The sequence below is a fragment of the Felis catus genome, chromosome C1, assembly GCF_018350175.1.
Source record: "Felis catus isolate Fca126 chromosome C1, F.catus_Fca126_mat1.0, whole genome shotgun sequence".
Classification (NCBI taxonomy): Eukaryota; Metazoa; Chordata; class Mammalia; order Carnivora; family Felidae; genus Felis; species Felis catus.
Genome location: NC_058375.1, coordinates 81,095,635 through 81,113,256, shown reverse-complemented (window position 1 = coordinate 81,113,256; position 17,622 = coordinate 81,095,635). Strand labels below are relative to the sequence as shown.

The window sequence follows — 17,622 nt, the reverse complement described above, 5'->3', positions numbered from 1 at the left end:
GCCAAGAACTAGTGCCACACAACCTCTTCTCTCCACTTTAACCCGAACATCTGACCCATTCTCCTCTCTGGCAATCAGCTCCCTCTGCCTCCTATTTTATGCCTATTCTCCTAAGTTTGGTATCTGTATGGGAAGGGCTACCTGGGAACATTAGCCTTAATTCCAAAGGCCTCAAAGCTTCAACATCTCACTGTTCAAACTATATACAGAAAAGTAATCTGATTAGTCCAGCTTGGGTCAGGTAATCACCCCCAGTCCAATCGACTGTGGCTGGTGTGTTCTACTGTGAAGGTGGCTGCTTAGATCTATTTCTTCAGCCCCTAAGTGGGGTGGAAGTCACCTCCAAATGGAGGAAGTAGGCAAACTAATTGTGTTTAGGCAAAGGGAACTCACAGGGGCTCAGTATTCCTGAAACTTAAAAAACAAGAGAATGGTGTAAATGTTTTGTTTTTTTTTTTTGCTAGCTGATGAGTACTCCTAGACATGACACGTGTAAATTGTTGCTTATTGGTTAAATGAACTAAAAATATTTTTATGTATTTCCCACCTTTTTAAAAGTAGATTTGATGAGTCCTTTTTCCCCCATGTTAAAACATTATCAACTGGTCAATGTCTCAGGAGAAAAGAAAGAAATACTCCAATCAAACCTTTCTTCTCTAGCATTTTCCATCAACTCTAGCAGGACCTCGGTCCCTTCTAGTGAGAGTGATTTTCATCAGTATTCTCCATGCCAGATACCTAACCATTTCTCTGTAGTCTTTTCCTACTTCTCTGTGCCATGGAGTCTGGCATTGGTTTATACAGTATCTAATTCCCAAGCTAGATTACACGCTTTTAAACATCAAAACCTGTTTTTATTTTCTTGCTTCTGTATTTCCTTTAGTGTCACATTAGGTACTTAAATACTCATTGGAGATTGATTCTTTGGGCATCTATTATAATAAACTTTAACACTTTATTACAGTTCAAGAAGCAACCATCTATGACATGTATTGGCCACTATAGTTTTGGTCACAAATTGCAGAAACCAACCTAAACTCGCTTAGGCAAGAAATGAGAATGTATTGGAAAAATATCAGAGAATACCACATCTAAGTTATGGAAAGGACAGAGGTGTAAGGTGGACAAAGATCAAGGGGGCTCACAGATTCAAAAAGAAGTCTCTCTCTTTTTCTCTCCACCTCCCTCTCTGTCCATGTCTCCCACACCCTCTCTCCTTCTCTCTGGCTTTCTCTGTGTTCATTTTCCCTCCCAGTTACTTCTGATGGTTTTTTTCACATCTTACATCTTTCACCACTGGAGAAGGCCTGACTCTCTTTCTTGGTATGAGTTCTTAAATCCTGAGATAGGATACTAGTTGGCTCAGTTTAGATCAGATGCCACCTTTGAATCAATAAAGTGTATCTGGGGATGGGGCTGAGCTGTGGACTTGAAGAACGTGGCTTTGCCTACATGCATGGAGAAGAAAAGCACTTCCACAAAAAGAAGATGTTTGAGCCGGGGTAATACTAATTACTGGTGATCGGTAAGCCCCTATGTCTCTGTGGTTTCACATGATGAAAGTTTATTTCTTGCTCATGGCATAGTTCTGGTCAGGTGACTCTTCTCCACAGGGTGCCGAGGAGGAAGATGCAATGGGTTTTGGTGAAATCATCCGGTGTCTACTATACAAGGTGTACTGTTCCCTCATGAAGGGCATCAAGGGAAGGGCATTCCTGATCTCTCAAACAATAGGTGTCCATTGTGCTGGACATAATACATCAGTGTGTGACACGGTCACCAAGGAACAGTTATTTATGAAAAAACTACAAACAGATAAAAAAAAAGATACAAATAATCAACAAAACTGAACATTAACTTATGAAAAAAACAAGAAAAATAAGAAAAATTGGGATTTTAAGAAAACGTCTCATATGTTCAGATGCACCATCCTGAGTAATACTCTTGTTTGACTACATGATGGTCTTATGAAGTACCAGGTTTTTGTTTTCTCCTCCACTGCCCCAGAAAATGATAAAGTCATCTTATTTGTATAGCTGTCCCCACCAGAGATCTTTATTAGTGCCAGAGATTGCAATGAGCTAACACAGTAAAAGCTGGAATCAAGACCTTTCCTCGTTCCAATTCCTTGATCCCAGGCTTAACTGCATTTCCTCGCAGGATCTTTATTTGCCACAAAGAGACCGCAGCTGATTCCTTCCTTTTTCCAGCCCTGACCTCATCATTTCAATTAAGCAGCCTTTTGGAACAAAGCACATTGCAGTCTTTATCAGTCTCTTTTACTTATCTCCAGGTCAAAGAGCTGCCTCAGACTCTCACCTGCACTTTCCTATGACGCCTTTGGGCCCTGCTCTCCTACATGTTCCTCTTTTCCTTCTCTCCCTCCTAACAGAACATCCACCAGCTCTATCATTTCCCTATGTCACTGGTGAGAATGCCTCCATACCCCATCCAGGCAGGTGCCTCCGGCCACCCTTGTCTCCTTGTTTTCTCTTATACCTTATGCCAAAGTGATTGCTGGGACAGTCCTTAGGGAGGGGGCAGAGCACACACGGCAATCTTGGAAGAAGCTAAAAACTGCAGGACGGAAAGAAAATCTACCTATGCACAATGACAGCGCCAAAGAAGCCTCCAAGACTGGCGAATGGGTACAAACATTTGTAATTTAGGGAGAAGCTCAAGTCAAACCTTTACATTCACAAAAGCATCCCAAATGACTGCCTCTGAGTCACAGTTCATTTTTAGGACTCAGGACTTAAGTCCAACCTGAAATAGGACCCAATAAGCATCACACAGTGTTCCTCCCCAAATCACCCACATTCCCACAATGCCTTTACAAAAGACCCTGCCCAATATGTCATCCACTTGCCTCTCTTCGATTGGAAACATCGAAGCATGGTAAAAAGCAGAGTGAACCACCCACCACATAACAGAGTAGCAGAGATAGTTCGGGAAATAAAACTCAGGATTTCATCCCTGGAGCCTACCTTAGCATGCAGTCATTCTGCTGCACGTGTTTTTCATAATGTACCTCCGGGGTTTGAATTATTGCTGGGTTTCGCTTTTTTAGGTGGACAGGGAGAATTCAGGTGGAGAACACTAGTAAAATGCAAGAAGTTAAAGCATTATTGGTATAACAAATAGAGAATGTTTTGTTCCAGTTGAAAGAGCTCCAATATTTCATCCCAAAGTCATCTTCTGGGAAAACCGAAATGTAAGGAGTCTGACACACACTGAATAAGATTTAGTAGGCACATTTCCAGGGTATGCACAGAGCCCGTGTTTTGCTGATTTTACACTTCCTCTTTAACCTTAGGTCTACCTGGCCAAATACCTATAGTGCCTCATGCGAGCAAACTTTCAGGGCAATGTAGTCAATAGAGCACAACATTTTTATTATATATTAGTTTCTCTTTTCACATGCTCGCATTTGCAAGACATAATCCCCGATCATAGTCGACTTTTCCCCCAAATTACACAAAAACAGTTTGAATGGCATTTAGTTCCATAGGAAAAAGGATTGGAAGAAAAAAATTGCCCAGATATTAATAATGATTGCTAGATGAAGGTATTATTATGTGTGATTTTTTTTTTCTACTTCTATTTTCTATTATTTCTGCAATCTCTGCCTGGAGTTCCAGATTGCTTTTTTTTTTTTTTTTTTTTTTATCATAAATGAAAAATAAAGTTAAAACCTATGAAGCAAATGTCGAGTTCCAAGTTTGCCCATGTCACCTCTAGAGGCAGATAGGGAGCTCCTTGAGGCTGTCGTACAGAGGTGGTGTGATATTCGCTCCACCGGAGCGCCTGGGTTTAAACCCTAGCACAGCTCCTGGCTGGATACTTGTTTGACCTTGGGCTCACTGCATCATACCTCAGTGCTTCCGGTTTCGCATTGCTCATCTGTAAATCTATTAGACTAGGCAGTTAGTTAGGTTCTAACAGCATACCTGGAGGTGGGCAACCAGGAAGTCATGGCCAGCATTCGGGAAGGTCAGAGGTCTGTCCTGGCAGCAGTCCGTAAGAAGCCTGGATCAAACCAGACCGGACCAAGATGGTGGATACCATGACCGGAAACCCCTGACCATATTAGGAAGAAAAAGCGCGGAAACCCTGCTTCCCGCCCAGGTAATGAATCTTCCGCCCAGTAGTTAGCAACTGTCAGTAAAGGAAAGGAACCCAACCCCCAAGGCGCGGGGCTCTCTGGAGCTCACCTGCCCTGTGTGCTATTCGCTTTAATAAACTTTCCCGCTGGTGTCATTTGTCCAGTGTGATGCGTGTCTGTCCTTGTATTCATTCTCCTAACAAGACCAAGAACCTTCCCTGGCTCCTTCGGGTCTGGCTGGGTCTAGACTCCAGGGCCAGGCATCTGCCCAGTTCACCCCAGAACAATCAGACAAATAATCGTAATACCTATGAGACAGGGAAACCGAAGGTACCTCGTGAGAATAAAGGCTGGGTTTGGGTTTTTTTTTCCCTTTGCTTCTTATCCGGCTTCTCTTCTTACTAGGACCTGCACCCCCGCCCCCACTCCACTCTATATACGCCTCAGAATGCAAACACTGTATGTCCTTCTGTTTTTGTTTTTGTTTCTTTCAGTAGGCTCCATGCTAGGGGTTGACGCAGAACTTGAACTTGGGACACTGAGACTGATAATGTGAGCTGAGATTAAGAATTGGATGCTTAAATGAAATTAGTCACAGAAAGACAAATATCATATGACTTCACTCCTATGAGGAACTTAAGATACAAAACAAATGAACATAAGGGAAGGGAAGCAAAAAGAATATAAAACAGGGAGGGGGAAAAAACCTAAGAGACTCCTAAATATAGAAACAAACAGAGGGTTGCTGAAGGGGTTGTGGGAGGAGGGATGGGCTAAACGGGTAAGGAACATTAATGAAGATACTTGTTGGGATGAGCACTGGGTGTTATACATAGGGGATGAATCACTGGAATCTACTCCTGAAATCATTGTTGCACTATATGCTAACTAACTTGGATGTAAAGTAAAGAATGAATGAATGAATGAATGAATGAATGAATGAATGAATGAATGAATGAATTTTTAATAAAAGGATTGGATGCTTAACCACATGAGCCACCCAGGTGCCCTGTGTATGTCTTCCTTCGGACAAAGGGACAAAGACTTAATGGTTTCTCTAGAATAGATAACATCTGAGTAAGGACCAGGTGAGAATGACCTGGTGAAGGTACCATAGGCATATTCTATACCACTGGTGCTAAACATCTTAATGCCAAGATCCCTGGTTTCAGGGAGTAAGTGACTTATGATGGACTCGTCCAAAAGGACGTAAGCACCAGACCACAGTCCTCAATAAAAACCCCCAGACCCAGAACAAATACGAGACCCATGCTCCTTTCCTTTCCAAGTCTCCTGGATGGTTCATCTATATCTGCTTTCTCTCTCTCTCTTTAATAAACTGCTTTCACCTCCTGCTGGCTCACGTTTGATTTCCATCCTGTGTGAAGTCAAGGACCCTCTTGGCTGGTCCTGCGGGACCCCCTCTGGGTCCTTGGACCTGGCCCGCCTACATCAAAACCTCTTTACAAGCTAAAAGGCACAGGAGTCAGGAAATTATAGTTTCCTCCAATATAGGTCAGGGTTTATAAAGGTAGGGAATAAAGTTGAAAGTAAATGGGCAAATGATTGGCATAGCCATTATCCTTATTTGCCAAGAAATAGCTCTTTAAAAGCATTTCATATTTGCTTAAAACTGCATTAGGTAGTATTCCATTCTGTTACCTTTTTTTAGCTTCCTCCTAAGCAAATTTTGGGAATACACCAACCCCCAGGGTCAGGTCCAGTGACTATCCTTAAAGAATATTGTCTTCCACCCCCACACCCACCAAGACTCAAGCCCATAATTCTCTTGAAGTGTTGTAAAGTACACTGACTCCCTTCCAGGACCATGTACATAACAGGGGCCTGATTTCCTCATGTGCTCCTAAAGACACGCACAACACATTCTTATGCATAGTGAGACTTATGTACTTCAGTTTTCCATATCTGTGGCATGGAATGCTATTACCTATCATACCTTGAAGCCCAGTTTTTGCAAAAGGACCTTAAAAACTGTGAAGTCCTTTTACATACATGACTTGTCATTATCTTTTGATTACTGTTCTTTATTGCTACCCCATGCCACTCCTCTCATCAGGGACAACTTGGTCATTCTGATGTGTTAAAAAACATCATGAATATGTGTCAAAAAAAAGTAGTCAACAAACAGAATAGCCTTTGCTAAACTTCCATGTGATCCCAAGCCAAATCAGCCTTAAGACGTCCTGATACAGAAAATGAATTTAGGGGATGCCTGGGTGGCTCAATCAGTTAAGTGTCCTGTTGAGGGAGCAGAAGGCAAGCTGACAGGCCGCAAACCCCAGCCCCCTCCCAGGTAGGAAACGCGTGATAGTCCTCAGGCACTCCTGGCTGCCCAAGAACAAAGGAAAGGGGGAAAACAAATGGTAAACTGATAGAGATCAGAGTCCTGCAGGACCTAAGTCTCCATCACCCCTCTATAGAGATGTGGGGAAACAAGGCAGAAGGAAATGACAGATAGAACTAAGTTTTCTTATACCCTGCAGCCCATTGACAAACTTGAGGCAGGCAGAGTAAAATGTTTCTCCAGGAACTCCCTACTGTCTTAATGCTAATGATTTTGCTGGAGGGAAAAACAACCTTAGCTTGACCAGCTTAGCCAGGCCTCTAGTGTCCTGTAAGTCTTTAGCATATGAAAATCTCACTGGAAACTTCCCTTGGACTTTACCTCCCCCAACTCCATGGTTTGTATTCAGTCTCTCCTCATGGTCCTGGGGCAGCTCTTCCTGCCCATGGGTCCTGTCCCCATGCTTCAATAAAATCACCTTTTTGCACCAAAGATACATTCAAGAATTCTTTCTTAGTGGGTGATGGGCATTGAGGAGGGCACTTGTTGTGATGAGCACTGGGTGTTGTATGTAAGCCAATTTGACAATAAATTATATTTAAAAAAATAAAGTGAGGAAGGCTAAAAAAAAAAGAATTATTTCTTGGCTGTCAGCTCTGGACCCCACGAACCCCATTATCACCCCCCAAAAAACATCATCAGGACCGACTGATGATTTCAGCTCAGATCATGAATCCAGGGTTGGGGAGTCGAGCCCCTTGTTGGGCTCCGCACTGAGTTTGGAGCCTGCTTAAGATTCTCCCCCTACCCCTAGCTTGCATGCCCTTATTCTCTTTCCCTCTCTGTCTCTCTCTACAAAAAAAATAAAATAAATTAAATTTCAAAAAATTAAATTAAATTAAATTAAATGAACCTGGTCACATGTTATTAGAGTTCTCAGCCAGCCTGACCACACAGATGCATACAAGTTGGAGTCATCTGCCAAAATATGACAATTGAGGGGTCTACAAGCATGCTTTTGTTATCTCAAAAGCATTCTTAAGCACATTTTATTTTTTTTTCAATATATGAAATTTATTGTCAAATTGGTCTTAAGCACATTTTAAAACACACACCAATGAGCGAACAGAAAATCTAAGTCAACCCTAAAACAGAATCACAAGCACTGCTCCCTTATGGAATGTACACAGTACAGACATCATCTCATTTTATCCTCACAGTCTCCTCTGAGATAAGTATTATTATCCCCACTTTACTGATGGGGAAACTGAGGTTCAGAGATCTATAGTATCTTTCTCAAGACCATGCAGCCAGTAAGCAGCAGAGCTAAAAGTTGGACCAATTATAATGCTCTGGCATTCTATCCACTCATGACACTGCATCCTACAATAGAATGTGTCCCCTCATGTCCCCCCATAAATATTTCTTCTCATCAATCTCTAATTTGTCCAACCCAGCCTGACATCTGCTCCTTAGAGGACCCAGACTAAACAGTATCTCTTATTTAGTTCTAGTTCTTTCTCTCGCCTTCCGGTCTCAGGTTCCAGCACTTAGGGTCCCAGCACCCAACTTCAGCATCAGCGCACCTGGGCAATGCACCCATTCCACCCACACCACTTCTCCTGGGCCCCCAAATGGGGGAGGGACTAAATGTTTTCCCCATTTGCAATACCTCTCACTGCAAAGCATCAATTCAATCCTCCTTTGCTGCTTGAATGGTCCCTCATCAGAGAAGAAAAAGAATGTTATAAATCTACTGCTGCTAAGGTGTAAATATTAACAGCTTAATGTGCTCTCTCTCCAGGGAGCCTGCATTTTAAAGAGGCCAAATCGAGAGGGCAATCACTTAACCCAAAGAAATGAATAAATCTACAGATATTTCTTGAGTACGCAAGTCAGGGAGCTCAAGAGAAGCTGAATTCAAATTTAAAGAGTGTAGCTCCCAGATGGAATTTAAATAATGGTGCCCCTTGGCTGGGAGAGCTTTTCCTCTCCGAGCAACTTACCCTGCTCAACAACACTTTGAGGCCTTCTAGATAAAACCTTCTCTCCCCACAAAAGTTGCATTTTGTTTAAAGGTTGACCCAGACAAGATCTTGTTCCTGCAGGGGATAGAGGAGTTTCAATTCAGCCCAAGACCATCCAAGCTCCAGCAGGCGAGGACTGTCGGCATGATTCTCTACTCTTGTCTTCCCCTGGTTCCTTCAAGTTACAGCCTTTCAGTTACAACAAGCTGGAGAACTCTACCGTGCCATGTTTTTATCAGAGGGGACTCCATCCTCCGTCTTACAAAGCACTAGCCAGGCTCTTCACTGAGCACCTAGGGCAGGCTGTTTCTTTTACATAGGCTTGCTCCCCTGAACAGAAGAAAACAAGCAATACCGTCAGCTTCCTAAAAGCTGAGTGAAGAATAAGTTAATACTTTCTAAGTACTTTAAAATATACGACAGGGTAACCGACCTCCTATTGTTGGCTGGAAGGTGTCATGGGTGCTTGAATATTAAAACAAAATAAATACCTCAAAGCACTTAACAGGGTGAATAACCATGCAGTCATTCAAATGAATGCCCTCAGTGTAGAGTCTCCAAAGTCAAGCAGATTACATGCACACAGACCTCTTTTTTCACTCCAAAAAAAAAAAGAGAACAAAAATGCTCTCACCCATGCACATACATATAAAAGCAACAACAAAGTCATGTAATACGTGGGGCACCTGGGTGGCTCAATTCGTTCAGCATCCGACTTCAGCTTAGGTCACTGATAAAGTTTTGGGGGGATGCTGGGGTTCATGGGGTCTGGAGCCAACAGCCGAAAAAGAATGCTTGAAGACGTCTTTGGTGCAAAAAGGTGATTTTATTAAAGCACAGGGACAGCACCCTTGGGCAGGAAGAGCTGCACGGCAAGTGTAGGGGGTGACCATTTTATGGAGTTCGGAGAAATAAAGTCAAGAGGGAGTTTCCAAAGACACTTTCACAAGGTAGAGACTTACTGGAGGCCTAGCTATTGTCACATTGAGGTTGTTTTTCCCTCTAGCAAAGTGTTAACATTAAAACAGTAGAGAATTCTTGGACTTTAGGCCGTTGATGGAATTGCCTTTTTCCTGTAAAATGGGTGAGACTCTTACTTGTTTTTTGTCCTCTCCTGTTTTGGGGTAGCCAGGAGTGTCCAAGGAATACCATACATGTCCCACCTGGGATGGGGGTGGGGGGTGCTGTTAGCCTGTACTTTCCCTCAGTTTGCCTCACACTCCCTCATCAGTGATGATCTCAAGGTCTGTGGGTTCCAGCCCAACATCAGGCTCTGCATTGACAGTTCAGAGCCTGCTTGGGATTCTCTCTCCGCCCCCCCTTCTCTGCCCCTCCCCCACTTGTGTGCATGTGCTCTTTTTCTCTCTCAAAATAAATGAGTGAATTTAAAAAAAAAATCCATGTAATGCAAAGTTAATGCATCATTATTTTTCTGCATTTTAAACACAAAAGTCTAGAAACTTGCAGTTATTATACGTCAAGGTCTCTGGCTCCAGGCCAGCTAGCAGCTGATGGACAATGGCCCCCAAGTTATTAATCTGCAGACCTGCTTCCACTTCAGTCATCAGCTTACCATGGGACACTAACAAAGGCATTCATCCAACCCGTGTCTGCATTTTCCCATCTATAAAAGTAAAACAATGCATTCAAATGATTTTGTGTTGGCCATTAGCTTCACAGGAAGGTTGTGAATATTCATGGGATGTGCCTCAAAATTCTTTCTTACTCTTAGAGGAAAAATCTCACTGTGAATCAAAGACATTCCAAAAACAGAGGGATGTCATGTCTCCTGAAATAACTCACCCCGAGGTATCAGAGTGAGACTGCTGAAGAACATTGGTGGATCAGAAAGGACATTCCAACCAAGAGAGAAGGAACTGAACCAAGAAAAGGCTGAAGCTGGTGACTATGTCCCTTCCAGTGATGGGATCCAGGGCTGCAGCAGCCTGGGCATCAGACAGTTTTAAGTAGCCTTATTCAAAAGCAAATAGGCTGCACCTTCCCTCCCCCACCCCTTCTACTCTACAGGAGAGTTACTTCAAAACACAATCTCCTCAATACCAGAAAGTTCCTCCAGAGGGCTATAGGTGCAGATCAATCATCACCTCCTCCTGAGAGTCTTCTCTGATCACAACTGTCCCTTCTCTAGTTCCCCCATTAGATGCCCCTGTCTATGATCCAGTGAGACCTTTTATATTGCACTGTAAATACTGCCCTACTCCTATGTCTTCCTGTAAACCATGTGTTCCTTGAGGGTAGAAGTTATAGGGAAGGAAAAATAATTCTCCCTCTACCTCTCTGAGTTTTTTGTCTGAAACTCTTCCAATAAAAAAACAGGTTAATGGGGCACCAGGGTGGCTCAGTCAGTTGAGTGTCCAATTCTTGATTTTGGCTCAGGTCATGATCTCAAAGTCTGTGGGATTAAGTCTCACAACAGGTCCCATGCTGACAGTGTAGAGCCTTCTTGGGATTCTCTCTCTCTCCCTCTCTCTCTGCTCCTCTCCCAACTATTTCTCTTTCTCTCTCTTTCAAAATAAATAAATAAACTTAAGAGAAGATTAATAACAGAAAACAAATAGACATTGATTAAAATGTATAGCCCATATTTACATGACAGATACACATAGGGAAAAATGAGTAACTCAAAGGGGAGGCTTAGAGTTCAAGCTTAAAAAAAAAAATCTTAATAAGAAAAGGGGAGGGGCACCTGGGTGGCTCAGTTGGTTAAACATCTGACTTCAGTTCAGGTCATGATCTCATGATTCATGTGTTCAAACCCTGCATCAGGCTCTCTGTTGTCAGCACAGAGCCCGCTTCGGATCCTGTCTCTCTCTCTCTCTCTCTCTCTCTCTCTCTCTCTCTCTCTCTCTCTGCCCCTCCCCCTCCCCCACTCTCTCTCTCAAAAATAAATAAACATTTTAAAAAATAAGAAACGGGGAGAGGGTATATATAGGCAACTTAGAGGAGAGTGAATGGTTTTTAGGAAAGATGAATGGGCCCTCAGAAAAGTAGATAGGAGGTGTGAGAGTTTGTGACAAAGTTTGTCTGGCTGCGGTGTTCATTTCCAGTCTCCTCTCCTGTGATAAGAGACAATCTTCCCTGGTTGATAAAACTCTTAAGAGGGTATGTATGACAACTGAGTTCTTTTTTGGAGGATCTGTCTTGGGGCAGATAAAGGATGTTCATAGAAAGTCCCTTCCTGCATTTGCCACTTTTCAAGTACCTACAGGTTAACATACACAATCGATATGCCAAAGTAACATATTTTGGAGTGGCATATTTTGTGGTAACATAACCTTCAAGGTTATGTTATGTCTTTAACAGGGGCCTTGCACAATTCCTGGCACATAGTAAGTGCTCAGTAAATGTCTAATGGATAAGTGAATGAATGGAATTACAAAGGGAGATAAATTACAGTTATGCCCTTAAACTGCTCAAAACCTAGAAAGGTGGACAAGACTAGAAACCAAAGATTTAGGACAAAGCAGAATATTAAAAGGTGCAATTAAAACTCTATATAAATTTAAAAGAAGACGGGCACCTGGTGGCTCAGTCAGTTAAGCATCCGACTGACTCAGGTCATGACCTCACAGTTAGTGAGTTCGAGCCCCACGTCAGGCTCTGTGCTGACAGCTCAGAGCCTGGAGCCTGCTTTGGATTCTGTTTCTCCCTCTCTTGCTGCCCCTCCCTCACTCATGCTCTATCTCTCAAAGATAAATAAACATTAAAAAAAAAATTTTTAAAGAAGAAACCATTCCAGGAGGAAAGGAAAAACATGAGGCTTTAAACAGGATCTTAAGGAATGACATCCAAGAAGAGACAGGACCTCTGCAGTCTTTACTGGGCTCCCAAGGCCCCCAACCATATCTCCTACAAGCCCCTCACTCCCTTCACACCAGCCATACTGACCTCTCACTTTTCTCTCAAGCTCACTAGCAATTCTCTACCTCAGGGCATTTGCGCCTATAATTCCTTCTGTTTGGAGTGTTCTTCCTGCAGATACTTGACTGGTGAACTTCCTCACTTCCTTCACATCTTTGCTTCAGTGTTACTTCTCTAACCACTCTGCTCTAAACTGAAACCCACCATACCCCATCCCTGCTACCAATGCTTTTATCCTTCCCTGCTTCGATTTGTCTTTTTTTTTTTTTTTTTAATGATAGGTCTTATTAAACATACGCTAAAGCAACTTTTTAAACTGACTAACTGTAAACTCGGGCCCAAGTTTTATTTCAACTCACCACAGGGAAAAGACTCCTGAGAAAGCCAATTCCCAGATTTTTTTCTTGTTAGACACGTTTCTAGCATGGGGAAAGTGGTTAGATAATATTGTTAGACTAGGTACAACAAAAGATGTCTGGTTAAAAGTTATTAGGACTGTCACAAGACAGATGATTAGCTGAGCTGAAAAATCTAACTTCCCAAAAGGGAACCTTAATCTCATTCAAGTGTAGTGACATAAGTAGCATATTTAACACTCAGAGCAGACCATTTTTTCTCTCTCCTCCTTACAGTAGAATTCGTTTTAGGAATAATCATGAAATTAGCAATAATAATGGCCAGAGGAGAATCAGAAACTGTGGACATTTTCTATCATTGATCCTTCTACACACATGCATGCCAGTAATAAAATTTAACAATGAACAAAGAAAAAAAATAAATATCACAGTACAAAAAAGGAATAAAAGCAATGGGTTGATAATTTTCATCGCATTTATTCTCTTTTTTGGAAAAAAAGAGAAATAGAATGCCTACATAATGTTTGCCTCAGAAATGAATACATTTCGGTTTAATAACAAATAATAATTTTCTAAGAATGAGACAGGTGTTGGAAATCACCCCGAATGCAGTGATGGCCAATCTGCAGGTGAGAAGCATGGCCATCAACCCTCCCCTTCTCATGTCCGCCGGGGGACTGACCTGGGCTTTCCGTCAGTCAGTGACTAAGACCAAAGCACAGGACTCTTCCCTCAACACTTTGGGTCACCACACAATAAAGATGAAAGACAGGGGGGAAAAATAAGAATTTTCTAAAAACAAATTTCTATTTTAAAGATATTATTCAAATGCAGTAGAATATCTCATGTATGAACTGAAATTTTCACTTACCAAGCAAAAATATGCCACTTCACTATTCACACTCTGTTTCATTGTTTTAAATTGCAAACACAGATAAAATCTTCAAGTGGTCATAAGGAATGACAGAATTGATACAACCTGAGTTGTTCTATTTCTTTGCCTCAACAATCACTCAGCTATTGTTGTTTACATCAAATCTACTATTTACATGCAAACACAGATACTAAGCTGGGGATAGAGGACATGTACTGAAGCAAACCCTAATAATACTGCATTTACTTTGCCAGGGGCAGGGGAGAACACTTTATTAGTAGGAATTATCTACATGGATTTTCCTGTACAACGCAATATTTATTAAATAGGCAATGCGCATGTACTACTTGGTGTTTACATGTATATTAAAATTGAACAGTAACCATAACAATTGTTTAGAAATTAGATCAACAAAAGGTTTTCTCAAAGAAGAATACTCTATTACTGGCATTGTTTAAAAGTACCAGTCTATGGTGACAATTACAGGAAGACCAACTTTGTGTCAGTTTCATCACTATTTTGTTACTCTCAAGCCCTTTTTGCTGGCACTGGGGTGGATATTCCCATTGTCTTCCCCTTGCTAGGCCTCAGCTCTCATCTAACAAAGTATTCTGGAAGCATTTTATCAGAAATCCAAAAAGTTGGGTTTCGGATAATTCTCTTTCTCATGTAATAGGTAATTTACTTAATTATTTTGTTTATTGCTTATCTCCTCCATAAGGGCAGGGATACATGTCTGTTTTACTCATTGTTATATTCCAAACATCTAGAACAGCATCTGGCGCATGGGAAGTACCCGACATTTATTTGATTAAATTGAAAAATCTTCACTAATTCTCAGCTATCATTAATTTATGGATAGATTCTCATCTGTGTTGAATGAACTGTCTTTCTCTCCAAAGAGCAATGTCCACGACCCAGCAAGCTGCTCCCTCAGTTTTTGCAGTATCACAATTAAGAATTCTTGTTCCCAATCACATAAGCCCCGTGTCCCTTCCCAGAACTGTGGAGCTGTGCCTGCTAATTCTCCAAGTTCGTTCTGAGGACACTAATTCTGGGAGGTAGTAATGCTGGTCTGCAGGAGGAGACAGGAGAAAAACACCCTGGGATCAAATCAGTTTAGGAAGTTTTTTATTAAACAAAATTAAGGAAATATCATTTTGTTTTTGTTTTTTTCCACTGCAACACATTTCAGGGCTTATGCTATATTGTCATTGTGACTCTCCAGTATTATAAGCAGGATTTCCAAAACTTATGCGATCATAATTGTGAAAATTTCTGAAAAATTCCGTACTTTAGTAAAGTGATCTCCTGACCTCCTAGCACTGTGGATTCTTACTCCAAACATGAATATGATCAAAGTGGCTGCCCCACGGGACAGCTGTGAGAAGAAACGAATCCACAGGCAGTACATTGAACCATTGAACACTGACTGATGCATGATCAACATGCAGTGAATGTTAGCTATTGGTCATATAATTTTGTGTGCAGTTACCTTAATCTGAGGAACTCAGTATTTTTCTTACTCCATTTTATAAATGGACAAACCAAGGCAGAGAGAGAAAAAAATTGGCTTGGAAAAAAACAAAAACAAAACCACCAAAAAACCATTGCCAGTAAGATGACTTTAAGCAATAGTAAGGCAATGAAAATCACAAACAATGACAATATAGTTTGTCCTCAAATTTAACATAGTACTTTATAGTCATGTTTATCGCCCTAATATTCCCGTCAAACCCAGGGAAATATGACAGAATGCCAGGGTAAACAGGGTCATCTTCTTTGGAGTATCCATTTTGCGTCAGGATTTGGGGATAAAGAAGTGAACTACTTTAATAATTTTAAATATATGTATCTTTTATTTTTTTATTTTTTTAATGTTTATTTATTTTTGAGAGAGACACAGAGCATCAGTGGGGGAGGAGCAGAGAGAGAGGGAGAAACAGAATGCAAAGCAGGCTCCAGGCTCTGAGCTATCAGCACAGAGCCCTACTCAGGGCTCGAACCCACGAACGGTGAGATCATGACCTGAGCCGAAGTTGGACGCTTAACCGACTGAGCCACCCAGGCGCCCCAAATATATGTACCTTTTAAATGGAACTATTTCAGAATTGAATGCAATTTAATTTAAAGAAAAGAAATTTTTAAAAAACATGAACATTCAAAGAAATATTTCCTGCCTGCAGGAGGCAGCATTGAGCAAAACCTCAGCGCCCTTGAGCCCTCTTTCTCCTTCCTCTGACAGGAGGGCTACTTTGACAGCGGCCCTCAGATGCACTGCCCAGTACTGAGCCCTATGTGTAAACGAAGCAAAGAGAAAAGAACATATGCTATCAAATGTGATTCACAATTCAAATACGTTTTGGTGTCTTATTCTTTTCACACTCTGAGAAACCATCTGATAATGTGCTTGTTTTGTAAAAGAGTAAAACTCTTCAGATAATATAAAGATTTTATAGCTGCTGCACAGATTTAATAAGCAAAAGACTTGCTAGCATGAACCAAGTTCAAGCCAAACCACTGTACAATTTAATTCAACACAATATTCCTCTGTTTAAAGTGCATGTAATTGCCAATTTATATAGTCACCAAGACCAAAGGTTTGCTAAATAGAGTTCTGCAAACAAACACAGTATGGAAAGCTTTATCCCCAAGTACCTTACACCAAGAATGAATGAAACTAATCATTAATCAATCATGCATCTAATTCATTCCCAGGACTTCTTTGAACTGTACAATTATATCAATGAATAAAATCAAACCCACCTATGTTAGTATTCCTCTAGACCTTATCACCATAAAGTTTTAAAAAATCTTCACAAGCTCAACACAACATGTAAAATGAAAATGACATTATCTTAAATGGTATTAGATCATTGTTTCCCTCCTTTATAAAGATTTCCTTTATGAAGAGTTATTCTTAAATAGCACTGACCTTTCTGAAACTTTATCCAAGTGCTCTCTTATACTTAAAGAAGTTTTAATTTAATGCCTGAACAATATAGCACTTTTTTGTGGGTGGGTGTGTATCTCAATTAAGTACATCATACTATAAAAATCCATCTGGCAACTTTCCTTTTGCGTCTAGTTGTGATTTTTGAGATGCATAATGCTGCATACCGATAAATCTATTGGCACTGACTGGAAGAGAATATTCAACATTCATGACAGAGGTTTTTTCTGGGGAACTGGAGAGAAGAATGAGACAACAGGCATGTGAACTTTGTAATTTTATTTACTGTATTAAATATTGAAGTAAATCTGACAAAATAGCAACAATTGCTAATTGTGTATGAGGTATACCTGGGTGATTTCCTTGTGCTTTTCTGCCATTTTTTAATCTCTCAAAACTAAGTAAATATATTAAGGGTTTGAAAATATGTTCCTATTCTCTCACTTAAATAAACAAAAACAAATCTTTTTATAAGAAAATCTCGGTTTATTGGTAAAAAAAAAAAAGAAAAAAAGAAAATCTGGGTTTAAAAGATGTCAGAGTCCTTGATTTTGCTCCTTCCTTCCCTCCTTCCTTCCATTCCTTCAGAAACTACTTTTTTTTTAAGGGCTTGCTCTATGGCAGGCACTGTCCTAGATGCTGGGGATATAATGGTGAAAAAAAGAAGAGCCATCCTCAGCATTGACACTCATAAAAGAGTGGGTAGACAGACAATGAAGAAATTAAAGAAATAATTGCCTGGTACCTTACAAAGTGATAAATACTATGGAAAGTAATAGATACAGAGGATTAGGAGTGGGAGTAGTCAGGAAGGTGTCACTACAAAGGTAACATCTGAGTAGGCTGAAGGAAGAGATGGTGTGAGTCAGGTGGCTATCTAGGGTTAAAAACATTGCAGGCAGAAGAGAAAGCAAGTGCAAAGTCCCTGAGGTAGGATCACGCATGGAGTGCTCAAAAACTGGTGAGGAGGCCAGCATGGCTGGAGTACAGTAAGCAAGGGGTGTGTAGCAGGAAATAATATCAAATGTGTAATACAAGGGATGGGGAGAGGTGGCTAGAAGGAAGCCCAGGTGGATAGGAAATTATAAAGTTGGCTCTAATGTCTATGTCCATGCTAACT

The 17,622-nt window shown here is 41.0% G+C and overlaps 1 protein-coding gene across 1 annotated transcript in view; it reads right to left on the bottom strand.

Moving 5' to 3' along the window:
* Positions 1-17,622, bottom strand: part of RWDD3 (RWD domain containing 3) — a 148,507-nt gene that overhangs the window by 10,961 nt on the left and 119,924 nt on the right. Inside the window, exon 7 of the transcript XR_006584566.1 lies at positions 2,988-3,099. The gene's annotated coding sequence lies outside the window, so the exon portion shown is untranslated. The remainder of the gene's footprint in view (positions 1-2,987; positions 3,100-17,622) is intronic.